Source organism: Sciurus vulgaris, assembly GCF_902686455.1.
Source record: "Sciurus vulgaris genome assembly, chromosome: 7".
In the NCBI taxonomy this organism is placed as follows: Eukaryota; Metazoa; Chordata; class Mammalia; order Rodentia; family Sciuridae; genus Sciurus; species Sciurus vulgaris.
Genome location: NC_136467.1, coordinates 9,866,794 through 9,877,562, shown reverse-complemented (window position 1 = coordinate 9,877,562; position 10,769 = coordinate 9,866,794). Strand labels below are relative to the sequence as shown.

Below are 10,769 nucleotides of genomic sequence, written 5' to 3'. Positions count from 1 at the left end.
TCTTCAGTTCCTTTCTGTGATGCTAGTTTCGTAGAATCACATATTTTTGTGTTGGAGACTTGCTTCATTTTTCATTCAGAGGACAACACGTAGCAAGCAGCCCTTGATGTGCCATCTGTCCCTCACGCTTGGAGTTGAAGAGCAGCCTTAAAGACAGAGATGGGCTCTGGAACAGTTGGTAGAGAAATTGTTTTGTGTGTGCTGTGGAATAAGTCAGGAGTAGCTATGAGTCACCAGTTTCCTATTATTCTGACATTGTACCTGCATAGCAGAAAGTCGGGGCTTTTGAAGAACACATCAGCGTGCAGGATGTGGAAATGTCGGTCTAGCAGCAAGTTCTGGTGCACACGAGCTGTACAGCATTAGGAGGAATATTCTACTCAACTCCTCAGAGCCTCAGTTTCTCCACTTGTAAAATGTGGTCACTGAGGCCTGACCGCTACCCCTAGCTACTCCCAGGCTAGTGTCAGAGTCTAGCAGAAGCAGGAACAGGAAGGGATGATGCATCTGTTAGTGCCTGCAGCTGCGTCAGTTCCTTGGGATCCAAGAAAGGGAAGGAGAGCCCCTGGTGAGCCTATTTGGGCAGCTAAAACACCGATTTGGGTCCAGAATTTCAATTTCCACTGCAGATACAGTGTGCTTAGAAAAGCCCGAGAACGACAGAGTGAAAATTGGAACTTGGGACCAGGGCTCCCCAGAGTGAGGCTCACCCCAGGGAACCAAGAATAAAAGATGCTGCAAGAGAGAGCCGTGGGTACAGGTGGGGGCTGCCCCTCTCCATATCCAGGCTGCTGTGTCAAGCTGGGCAGGGCAGGGGCAACTTTGGGGGAGCCCCTACATGCCAAGTGGCAGGTATGATCTGCAGCCAGAAGCCCTGGCTGTCTTCACTGGCTTGGCTCAGGATGTTTCTTTTATGGAGGAGGGTGATCGAAATCCGGCAAACCTGCCAAATGTCCTAAATCAAATAGAAAAGAAATCAAACAACACTCAACTCAAGCCTCTTTCTGGCTCACTACTGTACAGGAGGAAAGATCATTTTTTCCTGAACATTCAACACAGGTTCACAAGAGAAAACCAGATAGATGTTTAATTATCACCTACATTTTTTATATATATATATATATATATATATATACACACACACACACACATATATATATATATATATATATATATATATATATGTGGAAGATATCCAGGGAATGAGAAATTCACAAAAGGGTAGCTTTGAATTCCAGCTTATATAGCATCATCAACAGAGAACAGTCCATTTCTAGAAAACTGACAATACAAAGGAAAAGAACATCAGTCTCTAGAGACTGCAAATTGGGGGAAAGTAAATAAACAGCAGATAAGGGCCATTGGTACAGCGTGTTAGTGTCCATTCCTCTGGGCTCTCAAGGGCCCAAAGTTGTCTCTTGTAGTCAACCTCTGTCCTCCCTGGTAGAGGGTCAGGGTGTCTCCTATCCTGAGACCTCACGTGTTGATTTGGACGAGTAGGAGGAGCAGAGCGCTCTCCCACACCGGCTCTTCCCACCCTCAGCTCAGCGATCCCTATGCCAGGAGGGGCGTTCTGACCTCCCACCCCATGCCCGGATTATACACTTCCATATCAAACATGCACTTTTCCTTCGTGCCTGAAAAATAATGGAAAGCCCTTTCCAAAGGGGGCTAATGTTGGCATGGTGACAAACTGTGACCCCCTCCAAAGCCCAGTCCACCTCTGCCCTCGAGGATGCTCAGTGAGGGGCTGAGAAGGCCGCCCTGCACTTCCAGACCAGACCCAGAAGGGAGGAGCTTTCCACACAGGTCTCTAGGTCTCCGTGCGGCGTAGACCCCTGAAGGAAGACACTGGTCACTGTGGAAAAGGACCAAAAGCACTGCTCCTTCTTCAGTTTAGAGCGTAACATGTAGGGTGAGGCAAGAAGGTGCCAACCAGGTCAGATTCAAAGAAACCAGTCACCCAGGGGATGTAGGTGGCCCCGGGGCTCCTGTTGATCCAGAAGCAGGTCAGCCGGAAGCTCCAGGGCTGGTGACTCACTTCCTACCTGGCAGCACAGGTGCGCGTCCCTCCCAGGTGGAGCCCTCCCTTTTCCGTGAGTCACCTCCTCTCTGTGCACCTGCTGATGCTGCAGCCCTACCCCCCGTGCCACGTGGCGGCTTACAGTTCCCACGAGCTTCGTGACCTCTAATATTCACAATTCCTCAAAACACTGAAGTGAAGTGCTGAGAAATCTTATCCTGAAAAACTCCGAGGATTAAAAAACAGGGCCAAGAGCTCCCAGTGATTGCTGGCAAATCTGGAATTAGCCTCCTTATGTTTCTGGCATGAACATTACTCCCAGCCTGCTTCTTGTTCTCCAAATATTGTATCTATGATGTGTGTCGGAATCTCAGTGGGCAGGATTTCTAAGGCAGAGGAAGAAAGCTAAGCAGGTGTCAAGCTCCATTAGTCTCATCTGGTCCCTTTCTGAAATTGACACACTGTAAAGCTCGATGCACATAGGATGCAAATTCATACTTGCTTTGTATATGCATCACAAAGTGAGCTTGAAGTCTGATATTTGGATCTAAAATAGTCTGCTTCGGCCTCCCCCACCACCGTCTGTACCCCTCTGAATGTTTCCATTCATCACACTGACTGGGTTTAGTGGCTGTCTCACTGGAATGGCCAACGGGTACAGAAAAACACCACCTTCTTGTTAATTGAGTCCGCTAAGGCCTCTCTTTGATTAAAATAAGAGGGAAATATAAATTGCAGAAGCAGTAACTAGAAAACAGACTTCCTCCCACCCTACCATGGGCTGGCTCTGCCCCCAGCCGTGTTCAAAAGCCTTGGCTATAAATATGTAGCGGAAGTAAGCAGTAACCACACTGGAGCTAAAAACACTTCACTGGTTTCTGTATGTGGCTTTTGTAAATCAGTTTCAGTACGTCACATTTCCACCTCGGATGTGTGATAACAAGGTCAGGATTACCCAGCAGAGGCAGGAAAACACCCCGGATGTCGTGCCACATGGCACCTTCCCATACAGCTTGTCTTTCCCTTCAGCCAACAGTGAATCCTGGGCCATGGTTGCTGGAGATGGAATTCACCTCTGAAGCAAGCGTGGGCAGGAATGCTGCTCCAGCGAGGTGGCCCTGTGGAGGCCAAATGGCATAAGACTCTTTATCTGTACTGTAAGGAATTAAATAACCAGGTGTCAAAAATGTACAGTCGCTGCCTTGTGACACTGAACAGTAAAATGTGCTGGCAGCGCCAAGTAGCTCTTGCAAAATGTAATTACAGATACCAGTGCTCCGAGAGCTTGCATGGAAATAATTCCCATCCACCTAAAAGAGTAACAAAGGCTGCACGTAAACCTGACGCAGATGATCTGCAAAGGGCCGGGCAGAAAACCAGCAGTTTCCAAGCTGGTAGGATCCAAAGGAGGTTGCTGCTAGTTCCACCACGGACCTTACCCTCAGAGACAGCAACCTCCAACCCCACCATCTTCCACAAAGAATTAGATCTGAAACCCAAGGGGCAAGTGCTTACGTGGCGATGTTCCCAGCCCCACCACACTCAGGAGTGGACAGAGGCTCACAGTCACAACTGTGGAAGCTTCGGGCATTCATTTGGACATTTATTTATTTAATCATTTGAACGTAGTTGAGTAATTTTCCAGAGAGAAAGAACCTGGCATAGGTTAGGTAGCATGACGCCAAGAGCCAAACATTCCACATCTGCTAATGCTCCATCCTGACTCTCTGAAAAAAAAAAAAAAAAAACTGTAATTTTTATTCACAAGGGAGCTTTGGAAATGAATAAGATGTTGGCCAGGAAAGCCTGTCATTGCAGACTTCATTGCTGAAAAAACTTTGTAAATGATCTTGGGCCCATGAGCACAGTTGATCAGGAACACAATACCCAATTAAATCATCCTTACAAAAATTCTTTTTAAAAAAATTTTAAATAGCTAATTGTAATCATTGTGACAATATTTTCCAGAAGCACATACATATTTTCCAGAATATTTTAATGAAATACCCAAGTATCTTGTCACCAACCGTCAATGCAGTTAGGGTACTGTTCAATTGTCTCATGGATTCCATCTGGGTGCTACTGTAATTCTTCCTCTTAACTTGTTTTGAATCTGACACCTGGACACACAAGGGACACCTACTGAGTCATCTGTCCAGCTCAAAATGTTTCCAAGGGTTTGGACTGGACTCTGGCACAAAGTCACCTGCCTCCTGTCTGTAGCAATATGAACGAGCAAACCCACCCTACCCTCCCGTGCTTAGGAACAAAGAACTCTTTCCCATCACTGGGTTTATAACGAATAAACGGGTGCTGCCCACAAGTATGTCCCGTTACACTGGGTACCACAGAAGCTGGTCTCCACGAACAAGACAAAGCCCAGGTACCTCCCAGCCACAACCCTGCCCTTCCGGAAGCCTGGCCTCAGCTCAGTCCTGGCTCTGCCTGATACTCCTGAGTAGTCCTCCCTGGTTGTTTAAGTCTGGGTGACCCTGCCTCATATGACCAGAACATTCCAGCTAGTATGAGTTCATGTCTTATAATCACACCCTCCCCTGGGCAGGGACTCCAGGATGGTTGACATCAGGACTTCCAGCTTCTCTCAGGTCCTGGCTTCCCGTTCTGTGTGAAGAGGCCTCCGGTGGCCTGGCTGTGAGACCTGGCCCTGTTGATTCCAATGACGAGAATTCAGCAAATTCTTCCTTCTCAGTGAATCTTTGTTTCCACAACTGTAAAATGAGAGAAATAAATCTCAAAATGATAATGCGAAACGCTTGAACCCTGGGATTAGCCTTGAGATAGGCCACACTCGGCCACCTCTCCGAGCTTCCGGCTTCTCACTGGGTTGTTCTGAACATTAGAAATGATAGAGCTAAGTGCATCTGACGGGTGTCAAGTAATAAACACAGCGCTTCTATTGTTACTATTTTACTCTTCCGTTGCGACCACTGCTCTTACTTCTCTTCCTAAAGAAGGTAAAAGTTAAATAATCGGAGTACACGCAGAGAATCGCCGTCAAACAAAAAGTGGCATCTGAAGGCCTCACCTTTCTTAGGCAGCTGCAGATGCTCGGCTCTCTGCTACAGAAATCTCCTGCTGTGGTCTGTTGATCTGGCATGAGAGCCACAGGGCGCACATACCCCACCCCTCTTGGAAGGGAGAGACGCAGCCAGCCGATCTGGGAACGCTACTGACCTTTGGAGCCAGTTAGACCTGGGTGCCCTTCCTCAGCCACTTACCTGCTCTGTTTCCCATAAAATCAGGATCCTGATGGCGCCCCTCCTGGCCAGTTAGAAGCCTTAGAGGTGCTGTGCAGAAAGTGGGCTGATTATTTGGATGACAATCTTCCAGCAGCCTGTAATGGTTCCTGTGTTAGCATGAACTAGCGATGTGTTTCTCCTCAATCAGCAATTTTCCTACTAGGTCATCATTTACGAAAAAGAGATAAATCCAACCTCCTTCCGTTGATATTTATTACCTTATTTGGGTTTTTTTAGGAACTGAAATTTGCATTTGATGCAAGTTAAAAGGAACAATTTTGAGAGTTCAGAAATATCAGAATCTCAGTTCATGCCAGGATCCTGTTTTCTCTTTAATCACAGATCATTTTAAAGCAAAAGTTAAGGGGATTTTGTGATAGAAATTTTTTTAAAAGTGACATGCTAAAAATAATACCATCAGGGTCCCAACTTCTGGCCAGAGTCGATCCTCAAAACTGCTCTGGAAAAAGGCGATGCCATGAGGGCCTCAGGCTGCATTCCAGGGAATGCTGTGGCACGTGACATCTGCTAGGTCTACATCTGCTACCTCACCCGCCATCAGGGGAGGGTGATCAACTCATCCTGGCTTGTCCGGAACCATCCCGCTTTAAAACTGAAAGCCCCGGGGCCGAGACAGCCGGTCCCACCGCAGGTCTAACCAGTCTCACGTTCAGCTGACCCGTCAGCCTCACTACGCAGTCTAATCTCTGCCTAATCTACTCCATAGACTTTTCTTAAATTTTTCTCTTTTCTTACCTGTATAGAAGACAAATAAAACAGGAGGAAAAAAGTGTTTGAGGACAGATAATCCAGTGAGGTTAGAAATCACAGCTTTGCACAACTGTGTCTTTGGAACAGAAGGCAAGGGTGGGTGCCCTCCTGGGCGCTCATGGCCTCAGAGGAGGTAAACGCCATCCCTGGTAATCAGGTCGACGGCCATGCCTGCTTTCCTGTTTTCACAGGCACTTCTTAACTTGTTGCTTTTAGATACTCGGCAGCAGGGTGTTTGGGCGTATTACACAGACATGGAGTGCGACCCATTTAAAGGAAGACTCACGAGCTCCATTCAGGCAACACTAACTTCCTCCTCACACCCTTCCTTCTGTGGCCTGTGAGGCCCATTTCCCCTTTCCAGCCAGAGGAAATATATTTGCAAAGAAAATGGCCCTAACAGCAAATTCCTCTTGCCTACTACTTTGTTTAAAGTGAACTTTGCTGGGGAGGGATTATTTGTCTTCACGATCAAAATAAGCATGCATATTATCAGCAAGTAGAAACATAAAGAAGGAAATTTTTAAAATCACCCATAATCCCAGAAGTTGCCTTAAAAAAAAAAAAAAACAAAAACAAAAACAAAACTAATACCAACACAAGTAGGGTCAGATGAGTCACACTGTAATTCCACAGAATCACAGCTGCCAGAACGTTCTGTGAGCCTTTCACATACTAGCAGCAGCAGTGAACACATTTCCCTCATTGCTCAATGACAGCAATTCTCTCCCTCTATGATACTGAATTCATGAGAGAGTCTTGAATTCATCCTTCCGCCCACCCATCCTCCATCAAGAAATACTTGCCAAGTTCTTCTATGATGCAGGTACCCTGGGAAGGAGGCAGAGTCAGGAGCTGTCTTCACACACAGGAAATTCACTGGACATGAACAATGAGATGTATCAAGGGGAAGAGTATATGCTGGGGGAATGGGTCTGTAGCCAGGGCTTTATCCTAGTCTGGGAGGCAGGGAAAGCTTCCTGAGGACTTTGTGCTTAAGACAAAACCTGAAAGCTGAATACAAGTCAGGCAGGTGAAGACAAAGAGAAAACATGACATGGGAGGAAGGAGGCAGCGGTGAGAAGTCTCCAAGCCTGGAGAGCATCCCTGCTGAGGGGCATCATGGGAAATGGTCAGGACAGACACACCAACACTGTAGAGAGTGTGACACGAGCTGAGGATGCCAGGGAAGGAAGGGGACAGAAAGGGCCAAGCCTTGAGGTTCCTGGCCAGGCTTTGGTCTTCTGCCCAGAAGCAATGAGAAATCTTCCAAGGCTCTCCAGCAGTGGTGAGACAGGCCCTCTGCTGTGATCTGGCCAGGCCGGGGAACTGATGGATGCAGGAGAGAAAGGTAAGAGACATCCCAAGGAGGAGAGGGAGAACTGGTGTGTGTTGTGAGGGGACTAGTTCACAGACTTCGTAGAACTTAGTCACAGATTGTGGATTACGTATGTGTGAGAACCACTGGGATTCAGGCCCTGGTTTGCAGAAGGAAAGTGCCCAGGGTCCTAAAGCAGCAAGGGAAACCCCAGGGCAGACCAGCTTCCTGGCATTCCATCTGAGCTATTGCATGATTGGGCCCCACACTTGGGTTCATGCACTGCTGTCCCCATCTTGAAATGCTTACTGATCTTGAACATGAGGTGGCCCTACGTTCTCATTCTGCACTAGACCTGCAAACAAGCGAGCTGGTCCTGCCCAGGAATAAAAGTCTTCTACGTGTTCATGCAGAATCTTGCTTGGCTAATGGTACATGGACTCCACTGAAACCCTTCAGATTGTGTGTTTACCCCTTCAGGCAGGAGAAGGTTCCAGACCCCAGCTCAGTGTGGTTCCTCATTGAGGCTGCTCTGGGGATAAAGTTCACCTGAGGAGGTTGAACACAGAAGAGTTACTGTAGACCTTGAGGACACTGAGTGCATTTTAATAACATGAGCTTTGAGTTCACTGCTTGAGTAAAACAGGAATTTCCCTCACCCAAATTTTATTTAGTTTAATAAGTCAAACTAAAAATTTCCATGAGTTCAAGACAAGGCCAAATGGGTCTGCCATTTGGCAAAAAGACCTTTGTAAAAATAAACAATTTATTATTGTATTTGGCTAAGAATTTCATAGGATGCCTAAGCTATATGAAACAAAATTAGCATTTAAAATAAAGTTATTATTGACAAGGTTTAAAAAAAAATGTGACTGGCACAGTGGTAAGTGCCTGTAATCCCAGCTACTCAGGAGAATGAGGCAGGAAGATTGTGAGTTCAAGCCCAGCCTGGACAATTTAGCAAGACCCTGTCTCAAAAAAGAAAAGAAAAATTGAGACTACACTGTTTGAGTCAGCTTTTTTGTTGCTGTGATTGAAAGACATGACAAGAACAATTAAAGGAGGAAAAGTTTATTGGGGGCTCACAGTTACAGAGGTCTCAGCCTATAATTGACCAACTTCATTGCTCTGGGCCAGAGGGGAGGCATGGTAGAGCATGTAGCATGTAGCATCAGGAAGCAGAGAGAGACTCCACTCAACAAGAGCAAAATATATACCCCAAAGGCATGCTCCCAGGGTCCCACCTCCTCCAGCCACAGGCTACCTGCCTACCATACCACCAAGTTCATCCCTATCAGGGAATTAATTCACTGATTGGGTTAAGACTCTCATAACCCAATCATTTCACCTCTAAACTTTCTTGCATTGTCTTACACATGAGCTTTTGGGGGGCATCTCACATCCAAACTGTAACATACACCTAGATAGTTTCATTTCAGGGGAAAAAAGTGAGAGGTCCTTACCAAAACCTAAAATAGAACACAAAACTGATTATTCAAGGAACCATCTATAAGTCACTATAATTGCTATGCAAAATATCTTAAGCCTGCAGATTCTGGACCAAATAATAATTGTCATTTTTACTATGAAATGAGAAAATAAATGATTATCAATAACTGAGGTGTGGATCACCACTCTGAATTTCTTCAGGTGTTTTATATTCCCTTTAGCAACAGCTAAGTTCTAAAAAATATTTAGAATTATAGAAACAATGGGAAAGTTTGGGAAGCCCTTCCAGGCATTAACAAGACTTTCTCTTTTGAAGTCTAGTAACATAGTTCAAGGGAAGTTCTTTGAATTCATAGGGTTTTAGGGTCGAATCCCAGGTTCATCTTGGGCAAGTTGTTTAATCTGCCTGGCCTCAGTTTTCCCTTATATACATGGGTGTACCTTTAAAATGTATATGTTGTGATCATTTAATAATTTGTATATTTTTGAAGTATAGGTGTTAAAAGGCAATTAAATGCACAGTTTCCTAGGTAAATCTTCATTAATTGCTTCAAAAACTAAACCTTTATTCCTTAGATAAGTCACTTCAGTTAGCGACTCTGAATGTGGGTGTCAAGGTCAAGAGCTCTGCTTAACTGCTCGTGTATGACCCAGAGATGAATGAGTTGGTCTTGACCCCCAGAAGGGAGGAGGTGAAGAGGAGACTAAGTAGAGAGAATGGGAAAGACTCTGTGTGATGTCACTGAGGCCACGTGGGGAGAGGCCACAGGGACATATCCAGAGATGCAGGATGGCAAGTGGGGGCTTTAAGAAGCAATATGTGTTTGCATTTCTTTGATGCAAGTGGGCATGTCCCTAGGTTGTCCCACAGATAAAGGGATATTTGTGAGGCATTGGAGAGGTTTCCTAGGGGCTATAACAATAAAGTACAAGAAACTGACTAAACACAACAGGAATTTATTTTCTCCCAATTCAGAAGGACAGAAGTCCAAAATCAGGGCATTGGTAGAGCTGGTTCCTTTCAGGACTCTGAGGGATATTCTGGCCCCTGCCTCTCTCCTGGCTTCTGGGCTATGCTGGCCACCCTGCATGCTCCTTGGCATGTAGTGCTGCTTTTAGAAGCCAGTCTCTGCCTTATTGTCACCTGGCATTCTCCCTGCGTGTCTCTGTCTGTCTTTGCATAGCATTCTTGTCTCTGTGTGTCCAAATTTTCCTCTTCTTATAAGGACATCAGTCACTGGGTTAGGGTTATGATCTTTTCTTGACTACTTACATCTGCAAAGACTCTATTTCCAGATAAATTTACATTCACAGATACTGAGCATTACTACTTGAGAATATCTTCTGGGGGGACACAATTCAACCCACAATAGACACAGTCCAAGTGCAATGAGAGGTGACCAGCCAGGCTTGTCTGGTGACCTCAAGGGACAAAGGGATTAATAATGCAGCATAGTATCTGTAGCCCCTTCTTAGCACAGAAAGCTCCAGCACATAAATCCTCCTCCACCTCACTTTCCTATTCCATTTCACCCTCTCCATGTCCCTGGTAAAGTCTGTACTGAACACAAACTCTTTCAACCAAATAGGCTGTGATCTAAGCAAAGGCACAGTACCCTCAAGCCTCCTCGGGTGCAGGCGGATCCTGCTGGGGCTCCCCTGTCCAGGGCAAGCAGCAGTGTATCTGTGAAGGACGTTCAAGGCTGACGGGTCTGACACAGAACAACTTGGAGATCCTCTGGTTAATCCTTAAGCCTGACTCCAGGCTCAAGCAACCTTCTGAAAACGAGTTATTTTTCCCTGTGGGAAGATAGGAGAGCGTGTGTTAGCCAGAGGGTCCTCCTGTCCCCACTACAGTTCCACTCTGAAGTAAAAAGTATCATTGTGGCAGCAAATGGTCAATCTTGTAAGCTGGGTTAATGAGGAGTTGGTCCTGCAAGATGGGCCA

General features: G+C 46.0%; 1 long non-coding RNA gene across 1 annotated transcript; it reads right to left on the bottom strand.

Annotated features, from left to right (window-relative positions):
- Window positions 1-3,759: 3,759 nt before the first annotated feature.
- LOC306665214 lies at window positions 3,760-6,168 on the bottom strand. The gene is made up of 3 exons (XR_013764946.1): window positions 6,040-6,168; window positions 5,263-5,378; window positions 3,760-4,752 (listed from the first exon to the last, which is right to left on the bottom strand). It is a non-coding gene; the product is annotated as an uncharacterized lncRNA (long non-coding RNA).
- Window positions 6,169-10,769: the final 4,601 nt, after the last annotated feature.